The 14,509-nt window shown below is 36.3% G+C and overlaps 1 long non-coding RNA gene across 5 annotated transcripts in view; it reads left to right on the forward strand.

The window, feature by feature from the left end:
- Positions 1-1,093: 1,093 nt before the first annotated feature.
- Positions 1,094-14,509, forward strand: part of LOC137488332 (uncharacterized) — a 248,871-nt gene continuing 235,455 nt past the window's right edge. For all 5 annotated transcript variants that reach the window (XR_012393830.1, XR_012393828.1, XR_012393829.1 and 2 more), the window contains exons 1-3: positions 1,094-1,377; positions 6,246-6,301; positions 7,882-7,990. This is a non-coding gene — a long non-coding RNA (uncharacterized lncRNA). The remainder of the gene's footprint in view (positions 1,378-6,245; positions 6,302-7,881; positions 7,991-14,509) is intronic.

Raw genomic sequence — 14,509 nt, forward strand, 5'->3', positions numbered from 1 at the left:
GTAAGGTGAGAAATTAAGAACGTCAAAGACCCTCATCAGGTGTTAATAGCTTTTTCAACATTCCACTCTTCCCAAAAAAGGTGTCACATAAACAAAAATGTGCCATGTTAAAATGTATGCCATATATATTAGAATACAAGTGGCAAGTGAGTGGGTGATATCACAAACAAACAAACAAACAATACATGAAAAAATAAAAATAAATAAAATCCATAAGAGTTCTTTGGAAACTCAATTATTGTAATAATTTAATCGAACAAACCAAAACAACAACAACAACAACAAATTAGTGTGTATGTCTGAACATTTAATTAAATTGATAAAAAAAACTGGACAAAATAATAGAACGCTAGCAGCCTTTTTTGTACGCTAAAAGAATTATGGTAAGGCAGTTATTTCTATCCTTTGAACAAACACAACAAATTGAGACAGAGTAAATTTAGAAAAACTGAAGATCATCTCTGTGACTCCGAGACACTTCAAAAAACCACACACACACACACACACACACACACACACACACACACACACACACACACACACACACACACATATATATATCAGTGAACTAACTGAATTAAATCACAATTTCGATTTAACCCCATTTAAAGCAAGGATATAGCATATATTAGCATATATTATTTAGCATATATTATATTATTTGTACTATTATTGTTGCTTTATTATTGCTTTATTGTTGCAGTATTATTATAAAATTGGCTACTATTAGTATATTAATTAGGTTATTATATTATTGTACTATAATATATTCACTACACACTCTATTTATTATTGTCTATTTTCTGCTATTAATTATGCGAATTTAAATTGTACATCCATACTCTTATTATACTAGTATTGGTCATACTCTAGTTATATTCATATACACGCTTGCTATTTCATATTATTTTGTTACTTTTTTCAAAAAGGTTATCTTATTCTATATTACCTTAGAACAAGTTGTAATATTATAATAATGTGTGGACTATTTTTTTACTGTTATATATATTTAAATTTCTGTACAATATTTTTGCCGTTACATATTACTTTATACTGTATACACGACAAAAGTGAGCTTTAACTGTGAAGCTCTGTACGCTTGCGCACCTGACCGGATAAACATGGCGGCCGAATTGACGCAATTGGTCGGTGCAACAGACCAACAAACCGAAATGACTAATGAGGAGTAAACAAGCGGAAGATTTGTAGAAGGATTCGAAAGAAAGATGGCTGAGCCTAAGGAAAAGGTTAAGCGTTATTTTACTGGAAAAAGAAGCGTTACAAATGCTGACTTGCATTAATAAGCATTCATCGCTGGCGAGATAATACTTATTGGAGGGCTTGAAAACGGTCGTGGGGATTTTTTCAGCTTGACACGTAACTATTATTGGTTTTGCTATGTTTTACAAACATGCTGTTGTTGTAATATAAGTTGTAATAACAGAAACGTTTTTGGTGGCATTGTTTGTTTGGTTAAGCCATATATTGTTTTCTCAACAGTTGTGTAAATGCCATTAACAGTAAGTTAGTTGAGGTAGTTTTATATTGTTGTATATTAGTTTATTTGTTTAGTTTATATTAGTTGTAGAAGTTTTATATTGACACATTCGAACTTTCTCCTTAATAATATTAATAATTTAACTTTCAGAAAAGTATTGCATATTCTAAAAGGTGGAATCATATTAGCAGCTAATGACTGACAATTGTTTAAATAAACAACGTTAGTGCTAAAGTTAATGTTGTTTTGAAATCATACCTACATGGTAAACAAGTTTTCACTGAATAAATGCAAATATAAACCCAACTTTACCACAATATAACGGTATGTCATTAACAACTATGCAATCTTCTTTGTCTAAAGTTGACAATTACTCCTTAATCTGTTTAGCAGTTTATTCAAATTGATATACTTTTTGTTTATACAGGGCTGCCAACTTTTGGCTATAGTTTGGAGTGAGAATTTAAGCCCCGCCCATCACTGGAAAAAATATTTATTTCATTAGAATGAAATTCCATAGATTGTATAAAACACACAAAAAATGTTTTATAGAATTATCTGTTGTGTGTTGTCTTAGACCTGACTTATGGTTAAGAATTAGTTTTATTAGACTAAACTCCCTGACCTCATTCCTCCTTACTGCTTCTTTCTAAAAACAAATCTATCAGGAGACATGCTAGTCAAAATAAGTTCATCATCATATTATTTAAACTTTAATTTTGTCGACTTCCTCAGTGCATGCTGACACCTGTACATTAAAGGCTGTTACCCCTGCCATAAAACGCAGCCCCTGTGAAACGTGCATTTGTGTTTTTACATTTATTTGTAAATCTAGTCCATAATCTAGTTTATTATAATAGTAAAACATATTTTACAGGATGATTTTTGGGGAAGGTGTAGACATTGATAATGATGATGGTTGGGTTCAGGGTTGTGGTAGGTGTAGACGGTAAATAACTATGATGGCGTGGAGAAGGTGTAGACGTTAATAACTACTGTCTGATGGTTTGGTTTGGTTTGGACAAGGTGTAGACGTTAATAACTGATGGTTTTGAGAAGTTGTAGTTGTTAATAACTTCTGTATGATGGTTTGTTTGGTTTGGACAGGGTGTAGACGTTAATAACTATGATGGTGTGGTTTAGGTTTGGACAGGGTGTAGACGGTAATACCTATGATGGTTTGGTTTAGGTTGGGAGAAGTTGTAGACATTAATAACTATGATGGTTTGGAGAAGGTGTAGATGTTAATAACTACTGTTGATGGTTTGGTTTAGGTTTGGAGAAGTTGTAGACATTGATAACTACTGTATGATGGTTTGGTTTAGGTTTGGACAAGGTGCAGACGTTAATAACTATGATGGTGTGGTTTAGGTTTGGACAGGGTGTAGACGTTAATACCTATGATGGTTTGGTTTAGGTTGGGAGAAGTTGTAGACGTTAATAACTGTGATGGTTTGGAGAAGGGGTAGACGTTAATAACTACTGTTGATGGTTTGATTTGGAGAAGTTGTAGACATTAATAACTACTGTATGATGGTTTGGTTTAGGTTAGGACAAGGTGCAGACGTTAATAACTATGATGGTTTGGAAAAGGTAGACATTAATAACTAAGGTATGATGGTTTGGCTTACGTTTGGAGAAGTTATAGACATTAATAACTATGATGGTTTGGTTTATGTTTAGACAAGTTGTAGATGTTAATAACTATGATGGTTTGGAAAAAGTGTAGACATTGATAACTACTGTATGATGGTTTGGTTTAGGTTTGGACAAAGTGTAGATGTTAATAACTATGATGGTTTGGCGAAGGCTTTAATAACTACTGTATGATGATTTGGTTTAGGTTTGGACAAGTTGTAGATGTTAATAACTATGATGGTTTGGTTTAGGTTTGGACAAAGTGTAGATGTTAATAACTATGATGGTGTGGAAAAAGTGTAGACATTGATAGCTACTGTATGATGGTTTGGTTTAGGTTTGGACAAAGTGTAGATCAGGGGTCACCAACATGGTGCCCGTGGGCACCAGGTAGCCCGCCAGGTTCACATGTGTTGCCTGCGGGCATGTTCTAAAAATAGCTCACGATAGCACCACATATGAGTAAGCTGCATCTAATCATTTTAAAGGTATTCTTTTTTAATCACACTTGCATTGGTGTAAATTTGAAAATTACTTATATAATATAAGTTATATATTAAAAAAACTTTAAAAACTATTTCAGACAAATGAAGTGTTGCATATTGATATTTATCTACCTTGATATATCATTGTTGACAACTACTGTGAGAAATCATTAACATGATCAATGTCTTCACATAGATGAATATAATAAATTATTAATAATAACATATAATTAAAAGTAAACTGAAAAAATGTGTTATTTAATAACTGGTAGCCCTTCACATTAATCTGTACCCAAGAAGTAGCTCTCAGTTTCCAAAAGGTTGGTGACCCCTGGTGTAGATGTTAATAAATGTGATAGTTTGGTCTAAGTTTGGAGAAGTTGTAGACGTTAATAACTATGATGGTTTGGAGCTAGACATCAATAACTACTGTATGACGGTTTGGTTAATAATGATGATGGTTGGATTTAGGGTTGGGGAGGTGTAGATGTTAATAATGATGATGGTTGGGTTTAAGGTTGGAAAAGGTGTAGAGTTGGGGAAGGTGTGGACTTTAGTAATTGTGATAGTTTGGTTTAGGGTTGTGTTACCTGCAGAAGTTAATAACTTTAATGGTGGGGGTTAGGTGTGGAGTAGATGTAAGCTTTAATAACTGAGCACCATTCTGCCGACTACATAGTTTTGACATGTGTGTCTCCGTAACTTCGAGTTACACCTCTACACCAAGTTACGCCCCTTCATTCTACATCGCGGTCTTGCAGTCCACAGACAGACCCTACTCGACCTTTTTGCAGTAAATAACTGCTTAACAGGCAACGTCTTAACAGCGGATGTTTCTGCAGTGATCAATATTGACAGAACTTAATTTCAGGTGAAAACTTCCCTTAAGTTATTTCTCCTGGGCCGAGGGACGATGAATTTTTGGAAGCAGCACTTGCTTCATTCATCAATCTCATTGATGTTTTGTGGGTGAGCTCACCTCATGGACCTGAACAGCAAGCTACTTATGGAATGATAGGTTGATATTTGTCCCACCCTTAGGCTAATGTACTGAGTCCCCTGTCTCTTTTCATCAGCTAGCTATAGCTGATGAGTGCAAACACATTTGGCAGTCAGTATGCCACCAGGGGGAAGAGCAAGGGCTGCCGGGAAGGTTAATTGGCAAAGGGAAATAATTGGCCATTGGGCTCCATTTGTCTGATAAAAGCAATTGGTGGGTAATTTTCATTATTTCAGACTTCTTATTCTGTTTAAACTGAAGATTCCTTTGCATAGCCTCTGGAATCGCAGTTCATCATTTGCCTTCTATTTCAATCCACAGCAAATTCAATATGGCCTGCTATGCAGATGATGATGAGGCAATTAAATGCAAACAGACAGCTTTTAGTGCCCTACAAATCATCCTAAAACAACATTCCCATTTGTATAACAACATATGCCCTATGCTGTTAATCTGTACGTGTATGTCATTTATCTTAACAAGTCTTTTCTTTGTAATTCTGCCTACCTTCTAGGCAAGCTCTGCAGGGTTGGTCTTTCTGTCCTCTTTTGATCTGTACTTGGGCGTACACTCAATCACATCAATTTATTTAACAGACCCGCCGGTCTTGCATTCCTAATGAATGCTTTGAATTCGGTCTGGTGGTGGACAAAGGTTGAAAAACTCACCAGGTTTTTTTTTACTGGTTAGCTTTCATGTGCAGGAATTGGGTTTAAAGCGGATAAAATAGTCTATTCAAGTTAAAAACGGTCTTGAGCCTGTGTATTGACAACAAACATTTGATTTTTTTTTGTGCTTAAATTGATGAGTTAACCACTTTGTGACATGGAGAATTCAAAGCATTCATTTAAATGTTCACAAAAAAGATTCTGTTATCCAATTTAGGGTTAAATCAGTGCCTAAAGTAAATCCATTGGCTTTTATTTAATTTGCAGCGAGCAGAACTTTGAATTTTTCCTCTTTGGTTTCCTGCCAAATACAAGTGCCATTTAATTTTTTTTATCCCTATTGCCACTTTTATTGAGAACACAATGAAGAGAAAATAAAAAGAGCAACGTTTTTAATTTATTTTAGAATGTCCCTTCACAGCTGATTCACTCAAGTATTAAATATGATCAAGTATCCATGATTTGTCTTGGAATTGTCTCATCAAATGTGAAAATAATTGCTAAAGGTAGAGAAAAAAAATAAAAGGAGGACACATTGAGACATTTAGTTCTCTTTAAAAACCTTTGAAGAGACATCTCAGAGTTTTTTTTAATTTTTTGCTCATTTATTGATTCACTGTATTTATATTTCAGTCAAAACTTCAATTTTTTGCAACTCATGCTCATTTTGAATACACACCTCAACCTTCATTTTTATAAAATACATTGCTTTCGTTACGTTTATTTGCACCTTTCAGATTAGAAAAACACTGGTGGGTGCTGTCTCCATTTTCTGCGAATCTGAAATCCATTACTTGCGGTGTGATCTGTTGTACATTTCAGATACACATAGTTCTTGTACACGTCCATCACTTTGCAAAGTATTAATCTAAACCTGTCCCTAAACCCAACCAATAGTGTTTTCAAAAGCAAACATAAGGTAAAAGTTTTACCTTGACTTTACATTGCTTTTACAGTGCTTCACCGTACTCAAAGCTGAGCATGCTGCATCACAAGTACAACACCATACAAGGTGAGCTACAGAGCAAACTGACCACACTGGAAAAGTTGTCCATATTGAGATGTATAGTTGATGCAAACAAATTAGATTACATATCAAAGTGGTTTGGGTGCTCTGGTTTCCCCCACAGTCCAAAGACATGCGGTACAGGTGAATTGGGTAAGCTAAATTGTCCTTTGTGTATGTGTGTGTGTGATTGTGTGTGTGTGGATGTTTCCCAGCGATGGGTTGCGGCTGGAAGGGCATCCGCCGCTTAAAAACTTGCTGGATAAGTTGGTGGTTAATTCCGCGGATTAATTATGGGACTAAGCCGACAAGAAAATAAATGAATGAATGAAAAGGAACTGGTGGCACGGTGGCTCAGTGATGAGCACTGTTGCCTCACAACAAGAAGGTCGCTGGTTTAAGTCCCGGCTGGGCCTGTTGGCGTTTCTGTGTGGAGTTTGCCTACATTCTAATGGTGTGCTTTTTGGTGTGCACCAGGACTCAGAAGGCACTCTTCACAATTATTGAAGGGATATGCACTAACAGTGTAGTCAAAACTGTATGTTTTAATCAAACGAAAATGCCAAAGGTGAAGTCACATCCTATTAGAATCAACTGAGACTTTAAAGAGAATAGCAGATAATGCATTCAGGATTCAAGACAACCCAGAGTTGGGCTAACCCGAGGCCACAACTTGTTTCTCTGCTTGGTTTTTGCCAAGATAAACCTTCAAATAATTCCAGTACAGCTATGACCACAGGTGTCTATTGCAGGTGCTTGTGCATTTCCTCAGTGGGAATATCTCAATTACCGGGTCTCAGATAATCCCCCCAGTTTTCTGATGATTAGGTCAAGCTAATAGGCTTTAGCACCACACAGAAGCTTTCACGTCAGGATTTGGGCTTTCCTTCCTCTGCTGTAGCATTCAGGCTGAAAGAAGGATATTTATATTCATAACCCTTTTTCAAATCCTGTTAGAATTTCAGGTTCAGATGCGAGAAACCTTCACTTTTAATCACACCCACAGCATTTTCAATTTAAGCACCACTCTCAGAAATGCAATAGAAAGTTGTGATTCATTTATTTTATTTGTGTTGGTCATTTCTGAGAAGTAAAAGGGTGTGCAAAGTTTGTTATATTTAATTATTGTCACATTTTTCTAACATTCTACATCTGCTTGAGTCTGCTGACAAACCGTAGAGCATAGGTCTTGAACTCGATTCCTGGAGTGTCGCAGCTCTGCACAGTTTTTCTTCAACAACATCTGATCAAACTATTCAAGGTGTTCAAGACTACTAGAGACTATTGCAGGTGTGAGTTGGAGGTGGTTGGAGCTAAACTATGCAGAGCTGTTGCCCTCCAGGAATTGAGTTTGAGACCATTGTTGTAGAGTAAAAAAACGTTCAGTTGGTTAAAACAGGAAATTATATATATATATATATATATATATATATATATATATATATATATATATATATATATATATATATATATATATATATATATATATATATCAGGGAAAAAGTAGATGGCTCGTTTTTAGAATTTAATGGGGGTTTAAAATAATATAATAATATTGATGTATTATGTTTTCTCTTTCTTTTCAGAACATTGACTCCACATTGTTTTGTAAACAAGCCACAGTTTAATGGAAGCTTGAAGTGAAAGATGAAACAGTCAGCTGTACTGGATCTGACAGCAAATGCACTGCAAACTGTGAGTAGACCATCTAATTCTGCTTTTTCTGTGTTAGATTATAATGCTGAGTGTTCTTAATTCTTAATTGATCATTAGTTTAAAGAATGGGGTAACATTCTGGGGTGCTGGATGTACATGCGTTACTTCAGAGGATGTTGAATAGAGATGGCAAAATACAAGTTTGATGCGTGGATGTGTTTTATGTTTGATTTGATTCATTTATTTTCAAACAAAATATCATACACAAAATATTATTAACAAAAAATACATTTCAACATGGTCAAAAATGGAGTGGGATGAAGCACAAGCTTATTATTTTCCCACCCCGTTACCACATACATCATTCGTCTATTACTTAAACTTATTTCTTCTTTTACTCATCTCTTCTTTTTACGTGAAACATATGTTATCCGTTTAAAGGCAATTGTGGTAAGCACGAGTCGTTTGCAATTTAAGCATGAAAGCTCACATTGTGTTCCAGATACTAGTCTGTGATTCCACTTAAAGGGTAACCAATCTCACAATATCGCAGTTTTACTGTATTGTTGACTGCTGTAAAATAATTTCTTTTTAAATGTCTTAGTAAAAACCAACACCTTTTTCCCCATTTATTACAATATATTACATTTTAGGAAACATTTATAATATTTTGGAATAGTAAACATGTCAGGCTATCTAATTAAAATAAACCGTTCACTTTTTTGTCTTCATTAGCTTCAAAAACACAGATTTCCTTACAACACATTAAAAATAATGCTTAAAAAAACCTTTACATATACCTTAGAAACGGTATAACAAATCCTTGTTGCAGTTTTAATACTTGACTTTTCCAAACCGCGGTACCTTGAAACCGGTTATTGTTCCATGCCTAGCCATAAATAAGCAGGGGAGTTCAGGATACTTACCTGAGCTCAAACTCCCTTCTCGCCCTTCAAATGGAAGGGAGCCCTGGGCTCGAAGATCTTCAGAGTTCAGGGCTCTCTTTCAGAACAGCATGCCACACGCTTTATAATCAATCATCAGCTAAGTGTCAACTTTTGAAATACACATGCAAATAGTTGTTTTATGATGTAATTTGGGGTATTATTTAAAAACGATTGAATTAAAGCTATAATAATAATAATAATAAGAAGAAGAAGAAGAAGAAGAAGAAGTAGAATCCACCCATATAACTGTGCACAAAAAAAATCAACATCATGAGTAAATGAGAGTAAATAATAACTTTTTTTTTTAAATAAAACATTTTTTTAACGCCCTGACTGACAGAACCTCACAGAACCTTAGCGTTCATTTCAAAACTAATTCACTATCTTTATCATCAAACTTATTTGAAGTGCAAATGTATTCGTTCAGGGCAGATCATAGAAGATTTACTCAGTTTAACAAGAAAGAAACTTACTGTCTCGTAACAAGCTCACAGTGTCCAAGGCGATTGGCGAACAATGTCTCCCCGGATGAGAGAGAGAGAGAGAGAGGGTCTCAGGAGGGTGTAGCGGGCGAGCGTATTGGATATGACTCCTCCATCACTCTAATCGTTAGTGACAGCACATGCAGCTGCTAATGATCTTTGCTTAATCACATTTAATCAGGTAATAATGATTCAGGGGTGAGCGCCGAAACAGCACAGGCAAGAGATTTGGATGCAATTCCAGACATGAAATGGATGGGAGGTTTAGGTGAATGCTGGAGGAGTGTAAGGAGGAGGTGTTAGTCAATGTTTTTTTTTTTCTTGTACATGGCTGTTTCTTGATGGGTCCTGCAGGGCGGTGCGGTGGGGGAGAGGGTGGAGGGTGCAGCTGGGCCCTGTGGGAGATTGTGCGGAGGTCGAGATCATGTTTATTCTGCGGGAGGCAGTCACAGAGGATGTTCAAAAATACCTGAGGTGTGGGAATATGCAGCAGGTTCTTCACCAGATGCTTCTATTGTGTCTTATGAGGAGATAAAGCTGTAATTTGTTCTTTATTTTTGCTGTCTTCTGTTAAAGGTGTTGTATGTAAGTTTTTGAGTCTATTAAAATAGCATAATATGTTTGCAAATAATTCAGAAACATGCTAAGTGAATATATTTGTTTATCTGGAAAACAATGCTAAAGTCAGTTATTCCCCTTTAAAAATGTGTGTTCCGTGTCAGAATATGTGTCTTTGTTTTAGTCTCTGTCTTCTTTTAAAGGTGTTGTATGTACGTTTTTGACTCTTCTTAAGCATAAAGACCCGTGCACACCGGGATGCTTTTTGCTCATGTTTTCCGTTGACGTTTAATGCCTCGTGACTAAATAAAGGGTGCCAATGTGATTGTGCACACTAACGAGCAAAACGGCAGATGTAAAAGCGTAATTTTTTAAGGAACGCCTCGTGCTCGTTTTTTTTTTTTTTTTTTTTTTTTAAACACGCCATTAAAACCTTCTCTTCCAATCAGATTACCACTTTTGTTCATGTGCACAGAGCTGCTGAAGTTACAGTAAACAGCACTTGGAGGCGCTCAAGCGCGAAGCTGTCAATGCGAGCACACAATGAAGAAGATGCCCAGAGGCGATATGAACGTGGAGCTGCTTATTGCACTGGTGAACAATAATCATTTCTTCATCGCTAGAGCTGGAGCTCATACTTGAACCATCCATGCTTGTTCGAGTCACCAGTAACTTTAACAACAAGTGTGTGAACTTCCTCTCTTCCTCTACTTCTTTGTTATAAGCAAGTGTCAGAAGCTTAAAGTTGTGTAGCGCCATCTAACGTCAAGGAGTGGTTTTGCATACTCTTCTGCTTGATGCCAGTGAAAATTGCTTGGGTGTAAATCCGGAAAAACATCTCCTAAAATGCTGACAATAAATGCAAACAAAAAGCATCCCGATGTGTACGAGCCTTAACAATACCATGTTTGCAGATATTTAAGAAACATGCTAAGTGAACATATTTGTTTATCTGAAAAACAATGCTGAAGTCAGTTATTCTCCTTTGAAAATGTGCACACCGTGTCAGAATATCTGTCTTTGTTTTGGTCTCTATAACCAGCCTATTGCCATTTTATCCAATTATATTTCAGAACTCTTGGTTGCCCTGGTGGAAAACACAGCATATTTAATTTCAGTCTTGTAGGCTTACTTCAATATATCCGGATGCAGCCGAAAATGTGACTTTCTGTGAAAATGAGATGCAGATTCAGAAAGAAGAAAGGCAGTTTTTGTGACATGGGATATGTGATTTTCAAAAGTTAAACTGCTGTCTAATATGACACCCAGATCTTTTAGATAAGATTGCAAAAATTGTTGTTCCTTTTAAACCAAGTCTTTAATTGTCAATTATTAGGGATTTATAAATCATAAATAGTCCTCACTTTAGATTAGGTCACAAAACTGCATGAAGTTGAGTTAATACAGCATTTATTAACATACATAGTAACCATTACTATATGCCTAAATAATAATAAATATATATGTGGATTTATATAGTCAATGAATCAATTACTAACTTGTTCTGAATGATCCTAAAAACCTCCAACTACTCTTAAATACAAATGGTTTGTAGATAATGCGATACTTTATTTAGTAATGAAAAATCAACCAGTCACAAATGATGAAAATAATATTATTAAGCACATTATAAATGTGGTTGTCAAGATTACAGCATTTGTAGCTGCAGTTATAAACTGCTTACTAACGTCTGTTAACGTTGAGTTAATGCTTAACAAATAATGAATTCACTAGATGCTTATGCTTAATAAATTATTTATAGTGTGTAGTTACTATAAAGTGTTACTTAATGTACTTGTCTGGCTCGGGCCCTATCGAGCCTAACTTTTATGGCCTGATTAATGCTCTAGTAGGGACTATGCGTGTGTATGGCCTCGACTACACCACTGATGTAGGCACATCAAATTTTCTTTCTTATTAAAATGTGAAATCATTACACTCTCCTTCCTAGCGTCACTGTCGCTTTGCATCTACAGCTTCTATTTTGTACGGCATCCAGAACATTAATCCTTTGGGATATTAAACTGAAAAAATAAATTAAAAAAAACTGCTGGCACAGGACAATATTCATCTCTAGAATATATTGCATCCATTGGGAGGTTTATATATCACTGATTATGTGCCATGGATATTGTCAGCTCAGGCTTTATTCAATAACGCTCTCCTGCCCAATGCAGCAGAAAATTAATGCTATCTGTTTTTTGGGGTAATCCTGTTTGCACATACCCTGATTTACTAGGGTCAACAAGGCTGTGAAAACATACGGGAAAAGACAAGCACAGCATCATTCTCCTTTATTGCTGTTTCAAAACAAACGGTGGCATCTTTTTCCTGAAGACGCAAGGCATGGCAACCGCAAAAAACAAAACAAAAAAAACAATGAGATGGTTTCTGAGAAATCTCTCCAGAGACACTGACCCTGCGTTCCACAGGAGAGAGCACTAACACACACACACATACACTCTCAAACTTGTTTGTAATGGGCCCCTGCAGTGATCCATGGCATCTGATAATTGTGAGCTCACTGGACCATCGCTAACAGATGCCAGTGGAACCGCACCATTAGCTAATACATGTGGGCTGTCAACCCACGCATCAATGGCATGAAAAGTCAAACTGTCATTCTTACAGTGCTCAGACCATATCCATCTGCCATCCAATCTTATACTTATTAAACGCACATTATCAGTGGAAAAACACTCCTCTGCTTGAGTTGCTCCTCACTAACTCTGATAGAATGTACCGGTGGAAGGGAGATGGGGAGTGATAGGTTGACGCTCCTCGAACCTACCTTTTTCCGCTAGGTTGATGGTTGGTTAAGGGGGGACAGAAGTCTTTCAGACCTGACCCATGTGTCTACCGAATTGAGAGGTGAACGTTTATGTAGCTGACTACCTGATGTGACAGAACAACCACCTTTCTTTTGAGCTGCTGTCACTCCAGCTCTTTGATCACTTCTCAGCAGCCAGACTCCTGACAGGAGCAGAAAAGAGAGAGGAGGAGTACTGGAACAAACCGGGCTGATGAGCTGTGATATAGAGAGACATCTCTAGTTAAAGTTTCAATTCTTGTAGGATATTCTTTTAAAAGCCTGCTTAGACCACGTATGAAAAAACTATAAATGAATAACACTAAATGTGTTTGCGTTCACACTTATGCTTATCATTCTGCATTACCCCCTTTTAAATAGCCAACACAATCTCACGGCAGTTCGTAACTTTTTGATTTAGTGGCTAATTCATATGAATTCATACGATTCATTTCATACAATTTACTACGATTTGCTCATCACCCAAGGACAGTTGGGTTTAGGGGTCGGATTGGGTGCCATGCCTCCATTTTAAAATTGTAAGTTTTCTAGGGGTGTCAAAATTAATCGTTTCTTCGGTGCACTGCGATGCAGACGCAGACAATTCGGTATCGGTTCAGTAATAACCATAACCGGTTATTACTGACGTCATTTACCTCATATGCGTGAGGGAGGCAAGCGCGAGTATTTACAACACTCTAACTACTTAAAACTCATAAACTGTGCACAATTTCACTGTGTGTTTGCTGGATCAGTCTTTCACTGACATTAACAGCAAAAGCCCCTATTTCACTAAGATCGAGAGAATGAAAGTACTCCATTTCTCTCTCTCTCTCTCTCTCTCTCTCTTTCTCACACACACACACACACACACACACACACACACACACACACACACACACACACACACACACACAGTGGCCCATTTGTCTAGCCTAACTTTTCTTCTCTTCTCAGCTGTTTTACAGCGTTACTTCTGGATACAGAAACGAGTGCGTGTCTGCAGAGTTTTTTCCACCGTGTCTATCATGCATCAGCTGTGATCGCTGCTGCCGCCTGCCGCTTATCAGTATCACTCATCTGTGAAGAGCGCAGCGGGCAAGAGCCAATCGCAAAGGTTTTTGTTGAGGGTGTGACCAATCAAAGAGGTGTAAGGGAACTAGACAAGGATCAGAATGTGAGCTGGATATATATTTGTTTATATTATTTGCTAAATGCTCGTGTTGTTTAAGGTACAGTTTATTTTACTGTTTGTATTAAATGACAAAATTGTATAACAAATAGTATATAATTATAAATGTATTCATACATTTTAATACAAGAACTGCTGCTGTGAAGAAAATATAAAACTGTGTATGAAAAGCATCGTTGATGCACCGACATATCGAATTGAACCGAATCGATGGCATGATAATCGTAGCCGAACTGAACCGTGAGACTAGCGTAGGTTCACAGCTCTAACATTTTCATACGACTGAACTCCTACGAATTCGTACAAATTAGCCACTAAACTGACAAAATGTAAAATACTTATGTTTCCTCGTGAGATCAGGCTGAAATCGCTGGTGTCTTCTGTAATTTATTTATTTATTATTTCATATTTGTTATTTTCTATAGCTATATTCTTTATTTCAAAATCTAAAATGTTCTGTATTTACTACTTAAATTTTTTATTGATATGTATTTTTAAATGTATTATTTATTTATTTATTTTTTTCATCTAGCGCATCTGACTAGTGCATCTTTATTTGAAAATGTAATG

Source organism: Danio rerio, chromosome 18 (genome assembly GCF_049306965.1).
Source record: "Danio rerio strain Tuebingen ecotype United States chromosome 18, GRCz12tu, whole genome shotgun sequence".
Taxonomy (NCBI): domain Eukaryota; kingdom Metazoa; phylum Chordata; class Actinopteri; order Cypriniformes; family Danionidae; genus Danio; species Danio rerio.